Here is a 21,677-nt window from a genome sequence, read left to right as displayed (position 1 = left end):
TGTACGCTCCCTGTCCAGCGTCAGATTTTAAGGAGATGGGAACAGGGGTTGGGGGGTGGATCTGACAGATTGCTTTTTCCTCTTGGAGGAAGGAAATGGTGTCTGGATGGGCTCGTCATTTCCTCACAGCCCTAGGAATCTTAAAAACCACATCCCTTCCCACCCCCTGCCCCCATTTACAGATGGTGAAACTGAGGCTCTTTGCAGATCAGAGGGGAGCCTCCCACCTCCCTGACTGCTGGGACATGAGATACATGCAGGAAAATGCCCACATGAGCCACTTTTCTGAGCACCACTGTTCTAGAGACCCGAGCATTCACTGAGCCGCTAGTTTGTCAGTAAAAGCTTTGGTGCTGAGCTGCCATGAAGGAGCCCTGCCCAGGATCTGGGGCGGTGGGGGTGGGGGGATGTCACTGGGGCATTTCCAGCAGAATCCTATAAAGGGAAAGCAGGAGACCTTGGAAACCCTGGTACAGGGCAGAGACAGGCCATGTTTGGGGCATAAACATTATCCCTCACGTTTGTCCTGCATATGGGTAACGATGCTCTCTATCTGGATCTTGGTGCTACTTACAGGGCTATCTTCGTCCATCCAACCTCATTTGTCTATACATACGTGATCACTGCACTTTACTGTAGTAAGTTAGGCCTCAATGAAAGTATTTGGAAAAATAAATTTTATTTTATTTTTTTTTTTTTTAAAGATTTTATTTATTCGACAGAGAGAGATCACAAGCGGGCAGAGAGGCAAGCAGAGAGAGAGAGGAGGAAGCAGGCTCCCTGTAGAGGGGAAAGCCCGATATGGGACTCGATCCCAGGACCCTGAGATCATGACCTGAGCCGAAGGCAGAGGCTTAACCACTAAGCCACCCAGGTGCCCCGGAAAAATAAATTTTAAAATAAAATGTAACATTTATGAACCTATTCATGGGGCCCGCAGGAGTGACACACCACTTCCTTTGGCACTCTGGACAGAATCAGATTCAAGAGAGCAAGTCAGAGGGAGGTAGTCCCAGCAGGGTCCATCCAGGGAGGCAGCATCTCGGGAAGGACTGAGCTCTCCCAGGGGTCACCCCAGCCCTTTCCCCATAGCCTTGGATGGCTATGATACAAGGTTGTGTGGGCTCAGGCTTGAATCCCAGCTCCACCATTGACGTGGGCTATGGTTAAGGCCCTATGACTTGGCCAAGTAGCTCAACCTCTCCAAAGCTTCAATGTTCTCATCTGGAAAATGGGTTTAAGAATCTGCAGCTCACAGGGTTGCCACGAGGATTCAAGGAGATGTCACAGGTACGCACTTAGCAGGTACCGGGCTCGCATATACCACCCACTTTCATCTGGAAGTACGTCAGCCTCCTCCCTGGACTCTGGCCTTCCAGCCTTGCCCCGCCCCCCAACAACCCACCCTCCACGAAGCAACTGGAGTGAGCTCCCATCACGGAACACAGCAATCCAAACCCCTTACAGGGGCTTACAACGCCCTAGAGGATTGGCACTGCCTCTCCTTCTTCAGCTCATGCTGTTCCCCATCCAGGCGTCCCTCTCTCCCCAGACCACTGATGGCATAACCAGGTCCCCCTCCTCCTGCCGGTACCAGCCCCTTCTGAGCGAGGCCCTTCTGGACCCCTCCCTACAGGTAAAGCAACCCCATCCCTATTCACAGTCTATCAGATCCCCTATTTTCCATCCCTGACACTACTTCCTGCCATCTGGAAGAAGTTTATGTATTTGTGTTTAGTCGCTTTCTGTCTGTCCCTCTGCTGGGTGGAGAGCTCCATCTGTGCCGCAGAGCCCTTGTCTGTCTGGGGCACCTCTGTGTCCCTGGCACCCAGAGCGGTCCTTAGCCCAGGAAACGCGCTCATGATCCTTGGTTGTACAAATGAAGAAATAACCATAAGCTGATGTTCCTTTGATCAAATCATCGCCATCATTGAGTTTCAGGACGATCGCTATTACAATACACTGTTTCCGAAGTGTTTTCACATTTTTTTCTATCCCGAAGAAACTTGCGGGAGGGTACTATTGCCCATTTCACAGATATGGATACTGAGCTCCCCCATCCCCCCACTCCTGGCCGGGCTCACTTGGTTCAGAAGTGGAGAAGCCAGCACGGAGTTCTTGTCAGGGTACCAGCAGGAGCTCTTCCAAACCAAGGAGGTTTCCATTCAGGGCTTTTATCTCCCCTGGCCTTTTCCTTTTCCCTTTGTCTGATTAATTGCAGCCTGAAAATAAAGGAACCAGATGCCTCCCCTTCCACCCACAACACCCCCGCCCCTTGCATTGTTTTGTAGTTCTTTTCCGGACCAAGACTCTGTTAAGGATTTGCTGGTAGACCATGACCACAAACTTCCTGTGTTTATCCTTCCACTTAGAAATCATGGATTAAGCAATCAACTAGGTACCAGGTCTGTGGTGGGCACTGGCCGATGCTATGGCAAAAAGTCCAGCTAGACACCTGATGCCTGAGGACCCCTAGAGCCCAGAAGAGAACCTCAGGATTTTCTTTTTCCCTGGTTTCCACCATGCAGGTGTCTGGTACCCATGCAGCAAGTATCTGGATGACTGAATGAGTTTCTGGTTGGCTTCCAGACGCTGGAGCTGTGGGGCAGGGACACACACACAGGGAGGTGGGGAAAGGGGGCTCCCAGCCATGGCTGGTGGGTGGTAATAGCTGGCAAGCCCCTGGTCAATGGCAGGCAGTTTACTGTGATGCTCAGGCCACGGCCAAGACCCTAGTGCTTGACTGGGAAGCCTGACTCCTGATGGCATTTCAGGCACCATGACAAACAGCCAGAGCCAACGCCATATCCATCATTTCGTCTCATCCTCATTAAAAACCAGCTGGGAAAAACCACCTTCACATTGGACATGAAGACGCTGAAGTCCAAAAAGGTCAGGGATGTTTCCCAGAACCACACTGACAGCCACCCGTTGATTTCTGTCTTGAGCACCTACTATGTGCCAGGGACCATGCTGGGTTCTGGGGATACCTCAGCAGCCACCGCCATAACATTCTTGAATCTTACGACATGTTTGTATGTTCAAGAGCTGGGATTTGAACCCATGCCTGGAGAGCTTTGTTGCTTCTTCTCCTCCCCCAGGTACACTGCTTCTTGAGTTACAGAACCCAGGTACAGAGGAATCAGTACAGAATGGAGAGAAAGGCTTTCTGTTGTCATGCCTCAAACCTCTCAGGAGTTAGAGAAATCACATCTTGGCCGGGAACTGAGATCGATTCTGGGAACCAGGAAGCAGCTGTCAGCAACTGCTCTCCCCTCCCTGACTCCTCAAAATTGGGCAGTGATTGATTCCCCAGCTCTTTCTCTCCTTTGAAAGACCAGCAGGTAGAGGCACCGCTTAACCCAAAAGAAGGGCATGCTCGAGCTGGAACCGCAGGAACTGCAGCAGACCGACAGGACATGAAATTAGGAATGGAGTGGGTTCTACAGTCCCCTCCCAGACTCACTATGGGATCAACAGGGTTTTCATCTGAAATGTCACCTTTTCTAGACCCCGGATTGTAAGCCTCATCTTGATCGTCAGCATCGTCAGCATCGTCAAGGATGCACTAGATCGATGGAAGTGACTTGTTCAATCTTAACATGTCAGATGGCGGGGTCCTTAGGGTCAGTCGAGTCAAGCCCCTGCCCAGGGGAGGGAGGTTAGTCCCACAATCCATGGGAGGTGACCCAGGAAGGAACCCAGAGGTCCCCATGCCCAGCGATTTTGTTCCCTGCTCTTGTTCATAATCATTTGTGCCCTTCGACGGCGTGGGCTTTTGTCACATTCTGGTTCAGACACATCAATCCATGTAAACTTGAGAAGCAGAGAAACAGACAATCAGTGTATCTTCCAAGACTGGGAATATAAATAACACAAATAAAAGTCCTAATAATCCATGCTGTTTGGCATTCATCTCCCCACCAATCGTGTGAAATAAACCAAGTGAAGGACGAAAGAAATAAGATCATAGCAATCAGGATGCATTTGGCTGCAAGTAACAAAACCACAACTCAAAACGTCTGACGCAGTAAGGAAAGCGCATTCCTTCAGGCATTGGGAACACCTGTAGGTTGGTAATTCAGCAGCTGGTGATGACATCAAGGGCACAGAGCGTTCCCTTCTCTCTGCTCTGTCATCTTCAGAGATTAGGATTTGTCCCCAGAATGGCATCTCTCCTGGTTATAAGACAGATTCTACTTATGTGACATCACGCAGAAGGGAGAGAAGGTTTCAGAATGTTGCAAGCGCCCATAGGTGAGAAGAGAGGACATTCAAACACAGTCAGGGTACTACCCAGAAGAAGAAAGGGAGGGGATTAGGGACAGCATCCAGTGGTGTCTCCTACAGAGAAGGCAGGAGATGTAAATTGATCAGCTGGAAGATTTGCCTCCTTGTCCTGCGGAACCAGAAATCCTTAGACCTGACCATTTTAAAACTACAGGGGGCCTGCGGAGGGTGGGGGGCAACTCTTAGAAATTAAGAACTTAATTCTTAGAAAATCAGCATGCTTTATTCCTTGAGAATAATGATTTCTTTCTGTTCTTTATATTAAGTAACGCATAATCTTTGGCAAAAAACGAAACAAAACAAAACAAAACCTTCATGTATTGAACGAGCAAAAAGAAAACAAATATCAAAGGAAAATCACTTATGATCCCAGAGATCACACAGGTATCATCACTACTAGCATTTTGGTTTATGACCTACAGTGTAGTCTGTTTTTCTTTATCTTCTTACAATACCTATCAGTGTAGCAAAAAAAGCCTTATTTAGATATTCTCTTCTATAACATTTTAGTCCATTTTTTAAAAATCAGGTCATCCAGTGTCCCCAGAGCATTGATGGTTCAAGTGATGGCCAGCAGATCTGGTAGTCCCAAGTTAATTTGGCCAATCTCCTCTTGACAGACATTTAGGTTGTTTCCTTTTCAGAAGTATGATTTTTTGTTGTTGTTTTTCTAATTCCCTGATGGGTTTTCCCAGGAGCAGCTGCTAGAGAGCCCTAGCCCTGGGTGGCCTCCAGATCTAACCTGGGCTTTTTGCCCACCAGCCCAGACTCTGGGTCCCTGCACTCCCTTCTCCCCTTGGAGTGGAGGGAATAGTTCTTGAGGCTCTAAGACGAGGTCAGCCGTCTCAGGAAAGGCTCTGGCAGGGTGGGCAGTGATCACACACATGCAGGATCTGGAATCGGTCCAGGTTGACCGGGCACATAACTGTTGCTCTCTAAGCTGGGGTTTACCCATCTGTGAGATCAGGAGTGTAATAGAAAAAGCCTTGTAGGGTTGCAGGAGGGTTCAGTAAAATAATCCACGTAAAGAGCTTATCATGGCCCCTGGAAAATATTATGTGCTTGAAAAGTTGCTAGAGCTCGCTGTTATGTTCTATTCCGGTTTTCCCTCATACCAGGGCTGCAAGACTGCATTTGCTTTGTTATCTCTGGGGGCCATGCTTAATCCAGGCCAATGATTCGGGAGGCTGTGCAAATCTGCCTAAATTATATATTGGAGTTGCACATCGAATGCTTGCTACAATTTGGCTATGTGAAGAAAATGTAATTTCTTTGTAACCCACATGATCTGACTTATGACGTCTCTCCCAACCCCTCCCAGCCCTTACCCCACAGTGACAGAGAACAAACCAGAACACAAAAAATTAAGTTTCACCCATGTTATGGCTCGAATTGTACCCCCTAAAATTCCTGTGTTGATGTCCTCACCCCCCAGCACCTCAGAATGTGACCTGCTTTGGAGACAGACCCTTTCTAGATGTCATCAAGTTAAAATCAGGTTATCAGGGTGGGGGGCCCTGATCCAGTATGACGGGTGTCCTTAGAAAAAGGGAATGATATGGAGAGAGGCTGGCATGGGAAGGTCATCAACAAGCCAAGGAGAGGAGACTCAGAGGGAGCCAACCCTGCTGGCACCTTGACCTTGGACTCCCAGCCTCCAGAACTGTGAGACCTTACCTTCCTGTTGTTTAAGCCCTCCAGTCTGTGGTGGTTTGTTACAGCAGCCCTACCCAACTAAAATAACCAGTTGTTTTTTTTTTAAAGATTTTATTTATTTATTTGAGGGAGAATGAGTGAGAGAGAGCATGAGAGAGGAGAAGGTCAGAGGGAGAAGCAGACTCCCCAAGGAACTGGGATCCCGATGCCGGACTGGATCCCAGAAGTCTGGGATCATGACCTGAGCCGAAGGCAGTTGCTCAACCAACTGAGCCACCCAGGTGCCCTAAAATAACCAGTTTTAACATTTTAGCTCAAATGTCTGTTTTACAGGTTCCTGAGCTAAGTTTTCCTCGGATAAACATACTCTTTCTCTCCCAGGCGGTGCCCTCCCCTCCCTTTCTCCTGGGCTAGTTGGGGCACATGGTGGGCAGGGTTTGCTCTAATGTCTCCGCAGCCTGGCAGAGCATGGAGGTGCCCTGGGCCCTCTGCCTCCTGGAGCAGAGACATGTCCTGCTCGTTCAGGTGGAAACCCATGGGAGGAGGATCTGACTCTGGGCGTGGCTGACTTGGTTCCCTTTGGCTCCACCCCCTGCCCCCCAATGCAAACGCCCCCCCATTCCCCCCCCCTCCCCCGTGCTGGATGCCTCATCCTCCCTGTACCAGGAGCAAAGTGAACATGCCTGGCTGATCCTCTCTCCAGAATCCATTTCCCCTTCTACAAATCCTGGTTCTGGGAAAGCAGCAGCTTTTCTTCTCTGCCTGCGCTCTGTGTTCCCATTATCGGTGGTCAGGGAAGTTGTTCCCGAGTTGTTCAGGGAAGGCGGTCTGATGCTCACCCGGGGAAGAATCCAGAGCTGGGCTTCCAGGCCCGGCTTTGGTGTGTCAAAAAAGGAAAATAAGGGAAACTGGAAAATCCGCCCTCGAGACAGTGGTCTGACTTGGGTCCATAGCCTTGCGGCTGCCAATCCTTCCATCCCTCATAGACCGCCAGCGCAGTGTCCCCTTCCCCCATCCTTCCTCTTCTGTGACAGAGCCTGCCCTCTTCCTGTGCTTACGGGCTCATCAGATCACTAACAAGAACGGCTTCTTCTTAATTTCCAGAAAAGCCACCCATTAGTGTTACTTATCCATGCTTTCTGCTGTTCCCAACAGGCTTTGCGGCTTAAAAGTTGAAATGAGAAAGTCAGAATGATACTATTTTTTTTAAAGATTTTATTTATTTATTTGATAGACAGAGATCACAAGTAGGCAGAGAGGCAGACAGATAGAGAGGTGGAAGCAGGCTCCCTGCAGAGCAGAGAGCCCGATGTGGGGCTCGATCCCAGGACCCTGGGATCATGACCTGAGCCAAAGGCAGAGGCTTTAAACCCACTGAGCCACCCAGGTGCCCCCAGAATGATACTATTAAGATGATTATTAACAACCCTTCAGTAGTTACTGACGAGGGTTCCACTCTTCACAGATGGGGAAACGGAAGCTCAAGGAGGTGAGTCACCTGCCCAAGGTGACCTGGCTTGGGAGCTGCGGTGGTGACAGGTGTGAAAGCCACCTGTGTCTGACTTCAGACAAACCGGTTTCTCTTTGCACATGGAAGGCTGCACTGTGGCTGCCCAGCGGGCTGCTGGTACGGCTGTGAGCAGGTCCTGTGCACAGCTGCATGTCCTGTCTCTGCTCGTTGATGGGTTGAGCTGCTCACCAGACTTATGAGAAGCTGGGGATGGGCCAGCAACAGGGTTGGAAAAGCTCCATGGGGAGGTAGGGCTTCAGGCGATCCCCTAAGGTTCATAATGTATCTGTAATAGGATTAGGGTTGCCTGGAATCCTGGGCATCTGTTTTCCCTTCCCGAGCAGTCTTTGGCCCCTGGGTCTGAGAGTTGCCAGGAATGAGGAAACCACCCAGGCCTTTGCAGACTATGGGAACAGATGCTCAAGCTGTTCCCCAACTGTCCTGTGTGCAGGGCTGTCAGCTACCTGCTGACCTCACGCTACCCCAGATGTCACTGGGATGTCCTGGTGAGCCCCGCTTTTGAAGAGGAGGAGCCAGGGCCTCAGGGAGGTCAAGGTATGTGCCCAAGCAACACTAAAGAATGGTGGGTGCTAAGACCAGAGTCCAGGGCACCATGGCTGTGGGGCTTCTGGGCTCAGCACCCAAGTGGGTGACCTTGGCCACTGAGTCCCCACTGCTCTGTGTGCCTCAATTGTCCCAGCTGCAAAATGGAGAGGCAGTTCAGGATCTGAAATGAGATGTCAAATCAGGGACCAGGAGACTAGTGTTTGAGTCTCAGCTCTGTTACAGGGTCTCTGAGTAAACTTGAGGTCACATGCCCTTTCTGAGTCTCAGCCTTCCCCTCTGGAATGTGGGAGATGGGTTTTGAGAAGAGTGCAGTTACCTGAAGCTAGCATATAACAAGTACCTACCTTGTGCCTAAGGGGCTTAAGACACAGAGCACTTCACAGACCCCTCTCAGCCCTGGGCACCCTGCCGGCATGGTTCTGCACATGTTATGGGTACGGAGACTTCAGGTCTGGGTATTTGCAGAGTCTTGCACTGACAGAACAGCCTCTGAGGACCCCTATAAGCTCTGGCTTTCCAAGATTCTAAGCAGAGGGTTTGGACAGATCAGGGTTCAAATTCTGCCTCTGCCACTTCCCAGCTGTGTAATGTTCTGGACAAATTGCCTCGCCTCTCTGAGCCTCAGTTCCTTTATCTGCAAAATGGGTCCATCGGGTTCACCTTGCAGAGTTACTGGGATAATTATATGATGTGCTACAAGTCCTCTCTCAGGCTCACGGTTAAGTAGTGGCTCTTTGCCCTTCCCCTACCCACATTTGTGGGGATGCTTGAGATAAAGCATACTAAGCCAGGAGGCCAGAAGAGCCCTTCTCTCCCAGCAAAACCCCGCCCACCCCTCCCTTGCTGTTCTGCTCCGTCACACTCCAGTTCCAGCAGCTGCATTTAATTGGATTTAACTTAATAGTTTTATTGATGCCTTTTGGTTCAGGGGACAAAGAGGCTTCTGGGTAACTCGCACGTTTCTAACAAACCAAATAAAGAGCTGATAAGCATAAACAAGTCCGTTTTAATTGGATTAAGGGAAGCCTTGGCTTGGGGACTGCTAAAGCACAGAGGAGCTGGAGAAAAAAGGACTCAGATTTTCTGCTTCCTTGGACCCCCAAGCACCCTGCACAAGGCGCTGATTTCCTTCTCAGGAGCTGTGTGCTGGTATGTTTGCATCCGTCCGTGCCTAGGTCCATACATTGCACAGGAAGCTCTCCCCCACCCCTCTACCTCTTGTCCTTCCCCACCTGCGCCCTGTGACAGGGGATGCAACCCTCCGGCTTGGTCTCAGATGCCCTGAAGTTCAAGTCCTGCCCGGGCTGTTTCATGTTCACCTTGAGCAAATCATTGAATCCTGTAAGCCTGGTTTCTTTAGCTGTAAAAGAGGATCATGGTGGTTTCTATCCTCCAGGGTTAGTGTTTGAATTACATGCTGGTAAATTACCTGCTACTGAAGAGGTTCACGGAAACCACAGCCTCTGATAACCAGAGTCAGGATGAGGGAGGGATCACAGTCCCTGCTCTCCCCAGGGTTCCAGCCAAGGAAAGGAGGAGCTGCCGGAGGGTATGATCCTTGCTAAATAGAGGGCCTCCTAACCCAGCCTAGGGTGTCCAGGGGACAGCTTTATGGACTGAGAGAAGAGAGCTGAAGCAAAAAAGCATTTATTGTGGGTCTCAGAATTGCAATTCGGGGAACACAGATTTGGGCACCAACCCAAATGGTGTTTCTCCCCACCCACCTCCAGTACAAAAGTCAAGGTTTTTTAAAGATAAAATGGAATGCTAGTTTCTGAGTATATTGTTCACAAAGAATTCTGATTGGTGTTCGCGGGTCGCGGCAGAAAACTCATCTTGGCTGAACACAATCAGTTTCCAAAGCAAAGTCTCTCATTGTAGCAAGTTGCAGGTGTTGTGGTTTGGCATGGTTCACCTTCCCCCGGGTGAGGACTGCATGAGACCCACCTCCTTATGGCCTCCCGGCTCTGCTTTAAAAGCCTTGGGCACAAGTGACCCCACTTTATTTCACTTTCACAGCTTCCAGGTGGCCATTGAGGAATGAATAGGAGTTGCTTGCAGTCATGCTTCCCAGACTTGATGGCACATGCAAATCCTGGGCATCTTCTTCTTGTTAGAATGTAGATTCTGATTCCATGGGTCGGAGGTGGAGCCTGAGATTGATTTCACTTTTCTGTTCGGCTCCCAGGTGATTGTAGGAGGCTGTTTGGAGGACCACGCCTTCAATAGCTGGAGGCCAGAGGGTTGATGGGGTCCTGTCCTGAGACTAGTCTGACCTCCAAACCTGCCTTCTCATGAGCCCACCAGGAGTGTACTGAGGGAGCCGTGGCAGATTCCAGAGTCCTCACTACCTATTGGCCATTTTTTACCTTTTTCTTGCTGACTGAACTCTGGTTTTGTTTGGGGCAGCAACAGAACCAGCCCCTGGGATGCTTTCTGACTCTATTAAGCCTCTCTGCCCCTTTCCCTGTACTACATACTTACTTTTTTCAGCCTCCTTTACAGCCTGCAGTGGTTTATCTGAGTCGAGTTGGGCCCATGATGGGATAAGGGGAAGTCCACAGGGTCCGGACAGTGTCCTTCTAAGAAAGGTAGTTTGTTTCCTAATTAAAAGGTATAGGCATGAGAGAAGGAAGAGTTGGCTGGCGGCCCCTCTTCACTTTTTTCCTGCCCCAAATGCAGGCATTGATGGTTTGGGCTGTGGCAGCCATCTTGAGGCCATGAGGCAACATACATGAGTTCATCCAAAGATGAACACACTAAGAATGGCCAAAAAAAAAAAAAAATTGGATCCTTGGTGTCATTATTGAGACATTGATTTGGGCCTGGAACACTCTACCTCCAGCCCTCTTGTTAAGTGCGGTAACAGTTATTGTATAAAGTACTACAAATCTGGGCTGTGGAGTCAGGCAGAACAAGGTTGAATTCCATGTACCTCCAAGCTGTGTAACTTTGGGCAAGTCTCCCTCCTCCACCTGGGCATTAGGTTTTTCATTCCTCATCTGTAAAATGGGTAAGAATACTACTTCTCTTGTAGAACTGCTGTGAGTCACCACATATCTCCGGCATATTGGAAGCGAACTATACAAGAAGTAGGAAAGCTTGGAAGGATTCTATGGTAACTGAGCTAAAGAGAGGAATGACAAATATAGTAAAAGACATCATTACCAATGAGAATCACCAAATTCCTAGAAATAAGTTGGTTGGCAGCTTGAGGCAGTTAGCTCTACAAGATTTTTCTCACCTTTTAAATATATAATATAGATATGCATATAAAGATATGTATTACTACACACACACACTGTGACTTAGATATAGTCTCGTACTTACCGTCCAAAGCATTCCAAACTGATAGGGCAAGGAATTGTTTTGTCATATGAAACACTACACAAGGGGCACCTGGGTGGCTCAGTGGGTTGGACCTCTGCCTTTGGCTCAGGTCATGGTCTCAGGGTCCTGGGATCGAGCCCCACATTGGGCTCTCTGCTCAGCAGGAAGCCTGCTACCCCCCTCTCCCTCTGCCTCTCTGCCTACTTGTGATCTCTCTCTCTTTGTTGAATAAGTAAATAAATAATCTTAAAAAAAAAAAGAAACACTACACAAAACTTCAATACATAAAACAGAGAACTAGTAGTATTCCAGTTAAAATTAAGTTAGGGGTTGGCACCACCCCCTTATACTCACCTCCCTCTGGACACTTCCACAGACCTTTACAACTCTGAGGAACCCTATTTTCAAACCCTTAGAGTGGGTAGTGTATCAGTTACCTACGGCTACCATAATGCTGTCTAACAACCCCAAATTTCAATGCCTATAACCATCAGGGCTTGTTGCACTCCTCTCTGAGCTGATCGGCTAGGCAGTTCTGCCAATCTTGGTTGGGCTCACTCAGATATGTGGGGATGGCTGAGGGCTGATTGATCTGGGATGGCCTATACTTGGGCAGTTGGGGTCACTCAGCTTTGCTCTCATCCTCCAGCAGGGATGGCAGACATGCAAGAGGGAGATCAAGTCTAACCATGCAAGTACATTTCCCACCTCTGGTTATATCATATTTACTAACTTCTCTTTGACCAAAGCCAGTTATGTGACCACACTCAGAGTCAGAGTGGGAGGGTGCCTCAAAGTCACATGATGATGGGTATAAGGAAAGGTGAAAAACTAATGGCTTAAAAAAATAATATAGGGGTGCCTAGGTGGCTTAGTCAGTTAAGTGTCTAACTCTTGATTTTGGTTTAGGTCATGATCTCTGGGTCCTGGGATCAAGCCCTATGTCAGACTCTGTGCCCAGTGTAGAGACTGCTTGAGATTCTCCCTCTCCTTCTGCCCCTTCTCCTACTTGCAGGCCTGCTCTCTCTCTCTAATAAATGAAAACTTAAAAAAATAATAATATAACACACGTGGTCTCTGAGAATCTTCCTGATTTGAAACACATGATCTTGAGAGCTCCATTGAAACTCTACCTTAAACTCTACCTTAAGAAGGTAGCTTTTACTACTTCACTGGTGGGGCCACGTGGTTTGGGGGGTTATGCCTGAGGGCTTGTGCTGTAAAAATTACAAGCTCTCAGATGCTCAGGCCAGCTAGTTGTTGAATAGTCCCCCCATTTGTATGACTGCAAATATGACCTATCTTTCATCTATATCTCTAAGTTTAAACATAAGACTAGAAGCATTGGACTGTGGGGCGTGGGATCAAAGTGCTTATGATCCCAACTCAATTGTCTGAAGTGGAGAGGGGGCGACTTGTAGTTCAGAAACATAGGAAGCCTATCAAACATCCATGAAATCAGCCATATAAAATCACAGAACTTAAGGCACAGTTCAACTTGTTCTGTGATGCATAAATGTCTCCAAGATAAAAAGGAAAACCCCAAGGATCCTTGTATAATGAACTGAGGCTGACACAGCAATTATGCCCTGTTGGTGTGGGGCTTGGTTTACTTTCCTGCCCCTAGGAACTTCTTTGTGTGGCATCCACACAGCTTTGTGCCCCTGAGTACATGTGTTCTCACTCTGCTCCAAATACTTGATTTTTCTAGTCCTGCTCACATGTGGTTTCTTTCCTGGGAGCTGTTACCACTTGAAAGGTTTGTCCAAACAAAAGTCTATCTTCACCTCATCAGTCTTTTAAGGTAACTGTCTGCCTCTGTGCATTTATGCATCTTATTTTTATTCATGTCTTTCATTCTCTCTTCTTTCACCTGGATTAAAATTCCCTGGAGGGTTGGCTTGAAGTTAGGGGTGTTTCAAGAACAACAGTGGCTTCTTTCTTTCTTTCTTTCTCTCTCTCTTTCTTTCTTTCTTTCATTTTTTAAGATTTTATTTATTTATTTGACAGAGAGAGATCACAAGTAGAGCAGCAAGCAGAGAGACAGGGGGAAGGAGGCTCCCTGCTGAGCAGAGAGCCCAATGCGAGGCTCCATCCCAGGACCCTGAGATCATGCCCTGACCTGAAGGCAGAGGCTTAACCCACTGAACCACCCAGGCGCCCGAAACAGTGTTTCCTTAGCCTGAATGATGTTTCAGAACCATGGACAGAGCACCTCCCACTCTGTAGATATGGTAGCCTACAATGCAGCCTGGGGAGAACATTTAAGTTTCCTCTGTGTAGGGCACCATATCATCAAAAGATGGTTCAGTGGTTAACAGCTTGAGTCTGGGGTTAGAATGCCTGAATGTAATTCTGCCATCCCTCCCATCACTAACTGCCTGCCTCAGCCATGGTTTCTCATCAGTAAAATAGAAATCATTAATAGTGTCTAACTCCTACAGTTGTCAGGATTACATGGCATGGCATATTGAATTATTGGCCCTGATTCTTCAGCCCTACTGGTTAGGCATGCTATGAAACTTGACAGTTAATTATGCAAGAGTCAAAGCCTGCCACTTGACCTCAGGCTTGGCCATATGGCTTGTTCAGCCTATGGGATGTTTGCAGATGTGATGTAAACAGTGACCACAAATATGTTTGGAAATGCTCTCTTGTGCTTCTGTCATTACCATAAGCAAAGCTTCCCCCCAGGCAGTTGCTGCCTCTTCAGCTTTGCCCCTGGAATAAACATGGGAACACATTTGAACTCAGCCTTCAGTCTGGAGCTTGACATCCTATCTATCCCTGCCAAGTTTCAGCTCACACCCAAACCCATGAGAATAAATGGTTGCTGTGTTGACTCACTGAGTTTTGGGGGTATTTGTTATGCAGCATTTTTTGAGGCAGTAGCTGACCAATACAAGTAGAACAATGCACGTAAAACACTTTAAACAGTGCCTACGCAAAGTAAGTTCACCATTCCTTTTGGCTCTCAAGGTCCTTGTCAGGAGGAGATGCAAAGATCAGTGGTACATTACTAAGATCTGGCTGTCTGACCCTGGGCAAGTCCTTTAACCTCAGTGGTCCTCTCTTTGCTCATATACAAAGTGAAGCTAGGAATACCCCTTCTGAGTATGTCCAAAATCATCAAAGGAGACATGAACCTAAAACAGTATTGGAAACTGGGCTGGTCAGCAATGAAGGTTATGTGATCAGGTGCTTCTACCACCTCCCACATGTTAGAAACATTCAGATTCAGTCTGAAGACACCGGAGTACCAATGGGGGCAACAGCCATGAAATCAACAAGCTACCAGCTTTAAATTCATTTGTCAACACTATACTTTCTACTGATTTGATGCTAATTCCCTTGTCAACACTACACTTTCTACTGATTTGATGCTAATTCCCACGTAGAGTCAGGACCCATCGGAGACCTCATACACGTTGTTTAATTTAGCATCAGGAGGGCACCTGGGTGGCTCAGTGGGTTAAAGCCTCTGCCTTCGGCTTAGGTCATGATCCCCGAGTCCTGGGATTGAGCCCCATATCAGGCTCTCTGCTTCATGGGGAGCCTGCTTCCTCCTCTCTCTCTCTCTCTCTTTCTCTGCCTGCCTCTCTGCCTACTTGTGATCTCTGTCTGTCAAATAAATAAATCTAAAAAAATTAAAAAAAAAACTTAGCATCAGGAGAAGATCCAAGTAGCTCCCACCAATCTCTCATGATAGCTGGGGGAAAAATGCTTCCAGGAACACCATTCTCTTGGAGGAAGGCGCTTACTTTTGCAGGATCCTTGAAAAGGTGTCTAAGTCACTAAGAACAGAGACACAATGATAGTTATGTGTCTATGAAAGATTAGCAAGCTATCCGCCAACTGGGAAAGGGAATGAGATGAGTGCAGAGGTGTTCTGATGGCGGGCATGGGGTAGGCTGGAGGAACAAAACCCAAAGCATGAAATCAGGTCAAGGAGAAGGAATTGGAGAGGGAGGATGGAGGAAACCAACAGTGGTGTTTGTGGAAGGTGGTAGGAATTCAGCCTCAATATGCCCGGGTTCATAAGTGTATGTGGAATTTACACAAAGATTTCTTCGATAGGATGCAAGAAGTATAAACCGAAACAGAAAACTGATAAGGTGGTCTTTGTTAAAATGAACAATTCTTTCTCTTCAAAGATAATGTTAGGAAAATAAAAAGGAAAGCCCCAGACTTGCAGTAAAGCCTTTATACCTAGAATATATAAAGAATGCTTCTAATTCATTGATGTGAAGGCAGCACATTTTTTTTAAAGGGTAGAATATTTTTATTTTAAATTCCAGTATAATTGATGCACAGCATTGCATTAGTTACAGGTGTACAAGGTAGTGATTCAGCAAGTTCATACAATACTCTGTGCTCATTACGATAAATGTACTCTTAATTCCCTTCACCTATATCAACCATCTCTCCTCCTCCCCTCTGGCAAACACCAGTTTGTTCTCTATAGTTAGGGATCTGGTTTTTTGTTTCTTAAATTCCACAAGAGTAAAATCATATGGTATTTGTCTTTTTCTGATTTATTTCATTTAGCATTATATCCTCTAGATCCATCCATGTTGTTGGAAATGGCAAGATCTTACTCTTTTTTTATGGGTAATATTCCAATGTGTGTGTGTGTGTGTGTGTGTGTGTGTATACACCACATCTTCTTCATTCATTTATGAATGGGCACTTGGGCTGCTTTCCTATCTTGGTTATTGTAAATAATGCTGCAATAAACACAGGGTGCATATATCTTTTTGAATTCGTGTTTTCATTTTCTTTGGGTAAATACCCAGTAGTGGAATTAATAGATCATAGGGTAATTTACTTTTTTTAAAATTATTTTTATTAACATATAATGTATCATTTGCCTCAGGGGTACAGGTCTGTGAATCATCAGGCTTACACATTTCACAGCACTCACCATGGCACATATCCTCCCCGATGTCCATAACCCAGTTACCCTCTCCACACCCCCTCCCCCTTCAACCCTCAGTTTGTTTTGTGAGATTAAGAGTCTTTCATGGTTTGTCTCCCTCCCGATCCCATCTTGTTTCATTTTTTTCTTTCCCTACTCCCTGCAACCCTCCACACTGCCTCTCAAATTCCTCATATCAGAGAGATCATATGATAATTGTCTTTCTCTGATTAACTTATTTCACTTAGCATAATACCCTCTAGTTCCATACATGCCATTGCAAATGGCAAGATTTCATTTCTTTTGATGGCTATATAGTATTCCATTGTATGTAAATACCACATCTTTATCCATTCATCTGTTGATGGACATCTAGGCTCTTTCCGTAGTTTGGCTATTGTGGACATTGCTGCTATAAACATTTGGGTGCACGTGCCCCTTTGGATCACTACATTTGTATCTTTAGGGTAAATACCCAGTAGTATGATTGTGGGGTCGTAGGGTAGCTCTATTTTCAACTTTTTGAGGAACCTCCATGCTGTGTTCCAGAGTGGCTGCACCATCTTGCATTCCCACCAACAGTGTAGGAGGGTTCCCCTTTCTCCACATCCTCGCCAGCATCTGTCATTTCCAGACTTGTTAATTTTAGCCATTCTGACTGGTGTGAGGTGGTATCTCATTGTAGTTTTGATTTGTATTTCCCTGATGCCGAGTGATGTTGAGCACTTTTTCATGTGTCTGTTGGCCATTTGTATGTCTTCTTTGCAGAAATGTCTGTTCATGTCTTCTTGATTGGATTATTTGTTCTTTGGGTGTTGAGTTTGATAAGTTCTTTATAGATTTTGGATACTAGCCTTTTATCTGATACGTCGTTTGCAAATATCTTCTCCCATTCTGTCAGCTGACTTTTGATTTTGTTGACTGTTTCCTTTGCTGTGCAAAAGCTTTTGATCTTGAAGAACTCCCAACAGTTCATTTTTTCCCTTGCTTCCCTTGTCTTTGGCGATGTCTCTAGGAAGAAGTTGCTGTGGCTGAGGTCAAAGAGGTTTGCCTGTGTTCTCCCCAAGGATTTTGATGGATTCCTGTCTCGCATTGAGGTCTTTGATCCATTTTGAGTCTATTTTTGTGTGTGGTGTAAGGAAATGGTCTGGTTTCATTTTTCTGCATGTAGCTGTCCAGTCTTCCCAACCCCACTTGTTGAAGAGACTGTCTTTTCTCCATTGGACATTCTTTCCTGCTTTGTCAAAGATTAGTTGACCATAGAGTTGAGGGTCCATTTCTGGGCACTCTCTTCTGTTCCATTGATCTATGTGTGTCTGTTTTTGTGTCAGTACCATACTGTCTTGATGATGACAGCTTTGTAATAGAGGGGTAATTCTATTTTTAATTTTTTGAGGCACCTCTGTACAGTTTTCCACAGTGGCTACACCAGTTTGCATTCCCACCAACAGTGCACCAAGTGTTCTTTTTTCCTCCACATCCTCATCAAAACTTGTAGTTTCTGGTGTTTTTGATTTTAGCCATTCTGACACATTTGAGATTGTTTCATTGTGGTTTTGATTTCCACTTCCCTGATGATTAGTGGTGTTGAACATCTTTTTGTGTGTCTGCTGGCCATCTGCATGTCCTCCTTGGAGAAGTATCTGTTCTTGCCTTGTGCCCATTTTTAATTGGATTGTTTTTTTGGTTTTGAGTTATAGAAGTTGTCATATATTTTGCATAATAACCCCTTCTCAGATGTATCATTTGCAAATATCTTCTCTTTAGTAGCTTGTCATTTTATTTCATTGATGGTTTCCCTTGCTGTGCAGAAGGTTTTTACTTTGATGTAGTTTCAATAGTTCATCTTTTATTTTGTTTCCCTTGCCTTAGGAGAAATATCTAGAAAAAAATGTTTCTATGGCCAATGTGAGAAATTATTGTGTGTTCTCTTCTAGGATTTTTCTAGTTTCAGGTCACACATTTAGGTATTTACTCTGTTTTGAGTTTAGTTTTGTGTAAGAAAGTGGTCCAGTTTTATTCTTTGCATGTGGTTGACAGTTTTCCCAACACCATTGGATGAAGAGACTGTCCTTTCCCCATTGCATTTTCTCTCCCTTTTTAAAAAAAAGATTTTGTTTATTTATTTGACAGAGATCACAAGTAGGCAGAGAGGCAGGCAGAGAGAGAGGGGGAAGCAGGCTCCCTGCTGAGCAGAGAGCCCAATGTGGGGCTCAATCCCAGGACCTGGGACCACGACCCAAGCCAAAAGCAGAGACCCTAACCACTGAGCCACCCAGGTGCCCCAGCCCCATTGCATTTTCTTGCCTCCTCCTCTGTCAAAGATTAGTTGACCATATAATCGTGGGTTTATTTCTGGGCTCATTATTCTGTCCCGTTGATCTATGTGACTATTTTTGTCCCAGTGCCATACCATTTTGATTACTACAGCTTTGTAGTGTATCTTAATCTGGGAATGTGGTACCTCCAGTTTTGTTCTTCTTCTTTTTTTTTTTTTTTCCAAGATTGCTTTGGCTATTGGACATCTTTGTGGTTCCATATAAATTCTAGGATTGTTCTAGTTCTGTGAAAAATGCTATTGGTATTTTGATAGGGATTTCATTAAATCTGTAGATTGCTTTGAGTAGTATGGACATTTTAACAATATTTGTTCTCCCAATCCATGAGCATGGAATATCTTTCCATTTGTTTGTGTCGTCTTCAATTTCTTTCATCAGTGTTATAGTTTTCAGAGTACAAGTCTTCCACCTCCTTGGTTAAGTTTTTTCCTGGGCACTTTATTATTTTTGGTGCAATTGTAAATGGGATTGTTTTCTTAATTTCTTTTCCTGATACTTCATTATTAGTTTATAGAAATGTAACAGATTTCTGTGTATTTACTTTGTATCCTGCAACTTTACTGAATTCCTTTCAGTTCCAGTAGTTTTTATTTGGTAGAGTTTTATATATATGGTAACATGTTATCTACAAAGTCAAAGTCTTACTTCTTCTTTACCACTTGGATGCCCTTTATTTCTTGTCTGATTGCTGTGGCTGAGAGTTCCAGTACTATGTTGAATAAAAGTGATGAGAGAGGACAACCTTGTCTTTTTCCTTATCTTAGAGCAAAACCTCTCAGTTTTTCATCATTTGGTATCTGGACTTTTCCTCTAAGGCCTTTATTATGTTGAGGTATATTTTCTCTAAACCTGCTTTGTTGAAGGTTTTTAAGGGATGTTGCACCTCACTGAATGCTTTTTCTGCATCTATTAGAATGATCCTATGGTTTTTATCCTTTCTCTTGTTGATGTGATGTATCACATCGATTGATTTGTGAATATTGAACCACTCTTGCATCCCAAGAGTAAATCCCACTTAATTGTGGTGAATGTTTTTTTTTATTTTTATTTTTTAAATATTTTATTTATTTCTCTGACACAGAGAGAGAGAGAGATCACAAGTAGGCAGAGAGGCAGGCATGGGGTGGGGGGGAGCAGGCTCCCCACTGAGCAGAGAGTCCGATGTGGGGCTCTATCCCAGGACCCTGAGATCATTACCTGAGCTGAAGGCAGAGGTTTAACCCACTGAGCCACCCAGGTGCCCCATGAATGGTTGTTTTAATGTATTATTGGATTTGGTTTGCTAATATTTTTAAAAAGATTTTATTTATTTATTTGACAGAGATCACAAGTAGGCAGAGAGGCAGGCAGAGAGAGAGGGAGGGAAGCAGGCTCCCCACCGAGCAGAAAGCCTGACGTGAGGCTTGATCCCAGGACCCTGGGATCATGACTGCAGCCGAAGGCAAAGGCTTTAACCCACTGAGCCACCCAGGCTCCCCTTGGTTTGCTAATATTTTTGGAGGATTCTTGTATCTCTGTTCATCAGAGATATTGGCCTGTAGTGTTTTTGTTTGTTTTTGTAGTGCATCTGGTTTTTGGTATCAGGATAATGCTGACGTCATAGAATGAATTTGGAAGCTTTCCTTCCTTTTCTAGGACTAGTTTGAGAAGAATCAGTATCAAGACTTTAAATGTTTGGTGGAATTCATATGGGAAGCCATTTGGTCTTAGACTTTCGTTTGGGAGGGTTTTTTTTTTTTATTACTTATCAGTTTCATTGCTGGTAATCATCTATTCAGACTATTTTTTTTTAAAGATTTTATTTATTTATTTGACAGGCAGAGATCACAAGTAGGCAGAGAGGCAGGCAGAGAGAGAGAGAGAGAGAGGTGGAAGCAGACTCCCTGCTGAGCAGAGAGCCCAATGCGGGGCTCGATCCCAGGACCCTGGGACCATGACCTGAGTCGAAGGCAGAGGCTTTAACCCACTGAGCCACCCAGGCGCTCCCAGACTGTCTATTAATGATTCATTTTAGGGCCATATGTTTCTCGGAGTTTCTTTCCTCTAGGCTGTCCAACTTGTCAGCATGTAATTTTTCATAATACTATAATCCTTTGTATTTCTCTGGCGTTGATTATTTCTCTACTTTAATTTCTGATTATGAATCTTTTCTTTTTCAGTCTGGCTAGAGGTTTTTCAGTTTTGTTGATCTTTTCAAAGAATAAGCTGCTGGTTTCATTGGTCTGTCCTATTATTCTCTTAGTTTCTATTTGATTTCTTTCTTTTTTTTAATTAAAAAATTTTTAGATTTTTATTTATTTATTTGAAAGAGAGAGAGAGTGAGAGAGAGCACGAGAAGGGAGAAGGTCAGAGGGAGAAGCAGACTCCCCGTGGAGCTGGGAGCCCGATGCGGGACTCGTTCCTGGGACTTGCTGATCATGACCTGAGCCAAAGGCAGTTGCTCAACCAACTGAGCCATCCAGGTGCCCTATTTCATTTATTTCTAATTTAATCTTGATCATTTCCTTCTTCTACTGGTTTGGGGCCTTATTCTTCTTTCTCTAGCTCCTTTAGGTATAATGTTAGGTGTTTTCTTGAGATGTTTCTAGATTCCTGAGGTAGGCCTGTACTACTCTTATCTTCCTTCTTAGAACAGCTTTTGCTACATCCCAAAGATTTTGGACCATGGTGTTTTCATTTTCTTTTTTCTCCATGTATTTTTTTTTATTTCCTCCCTGATTTCTTGGTTGACACATTCATTGTTTACTAGCATGCTCTTTATTTAACCTCCATGTATCTGTGTTCTCTCTAGATTTTTTCTTGTGGTTGATTTCCAGTTTCCTAGCATTGTGGTCAGAAAAGATGCACAGTATAATTTTAACCATTTTGAATCTGCTGAAACTTGTTTTGTGGCCTAACAGGTGACCTATTCTAGAGAATGTTCCATATGCCCTTGAAGAGTGCATATTCCACTGTTTGGGGATGGGATGGTCTGTATATAGATTTGTATTCAGAAATATTCACATTCATATTCAGAATCCTGTTAGATTCATCAGGTCCTGTTAGATTCATTAGGTTTATATATTCA

The sequence above is a fragment of the Lutra lutra genome, chromosome 12 (genome assembly GCF_902655055.1).
Source record: "Lutra lutra chromosome 12, mLutLut1.2, whole genome shotgun sequence".
Taxonomy (NCBI): Eukaryota; Metazoa; Chordata; class Mammalia; order Carnivora; family Mustelidae; genus Lutra; species Lutra lutra.
Note: the sequence above shows the minus strand (reverse complement) of the source record.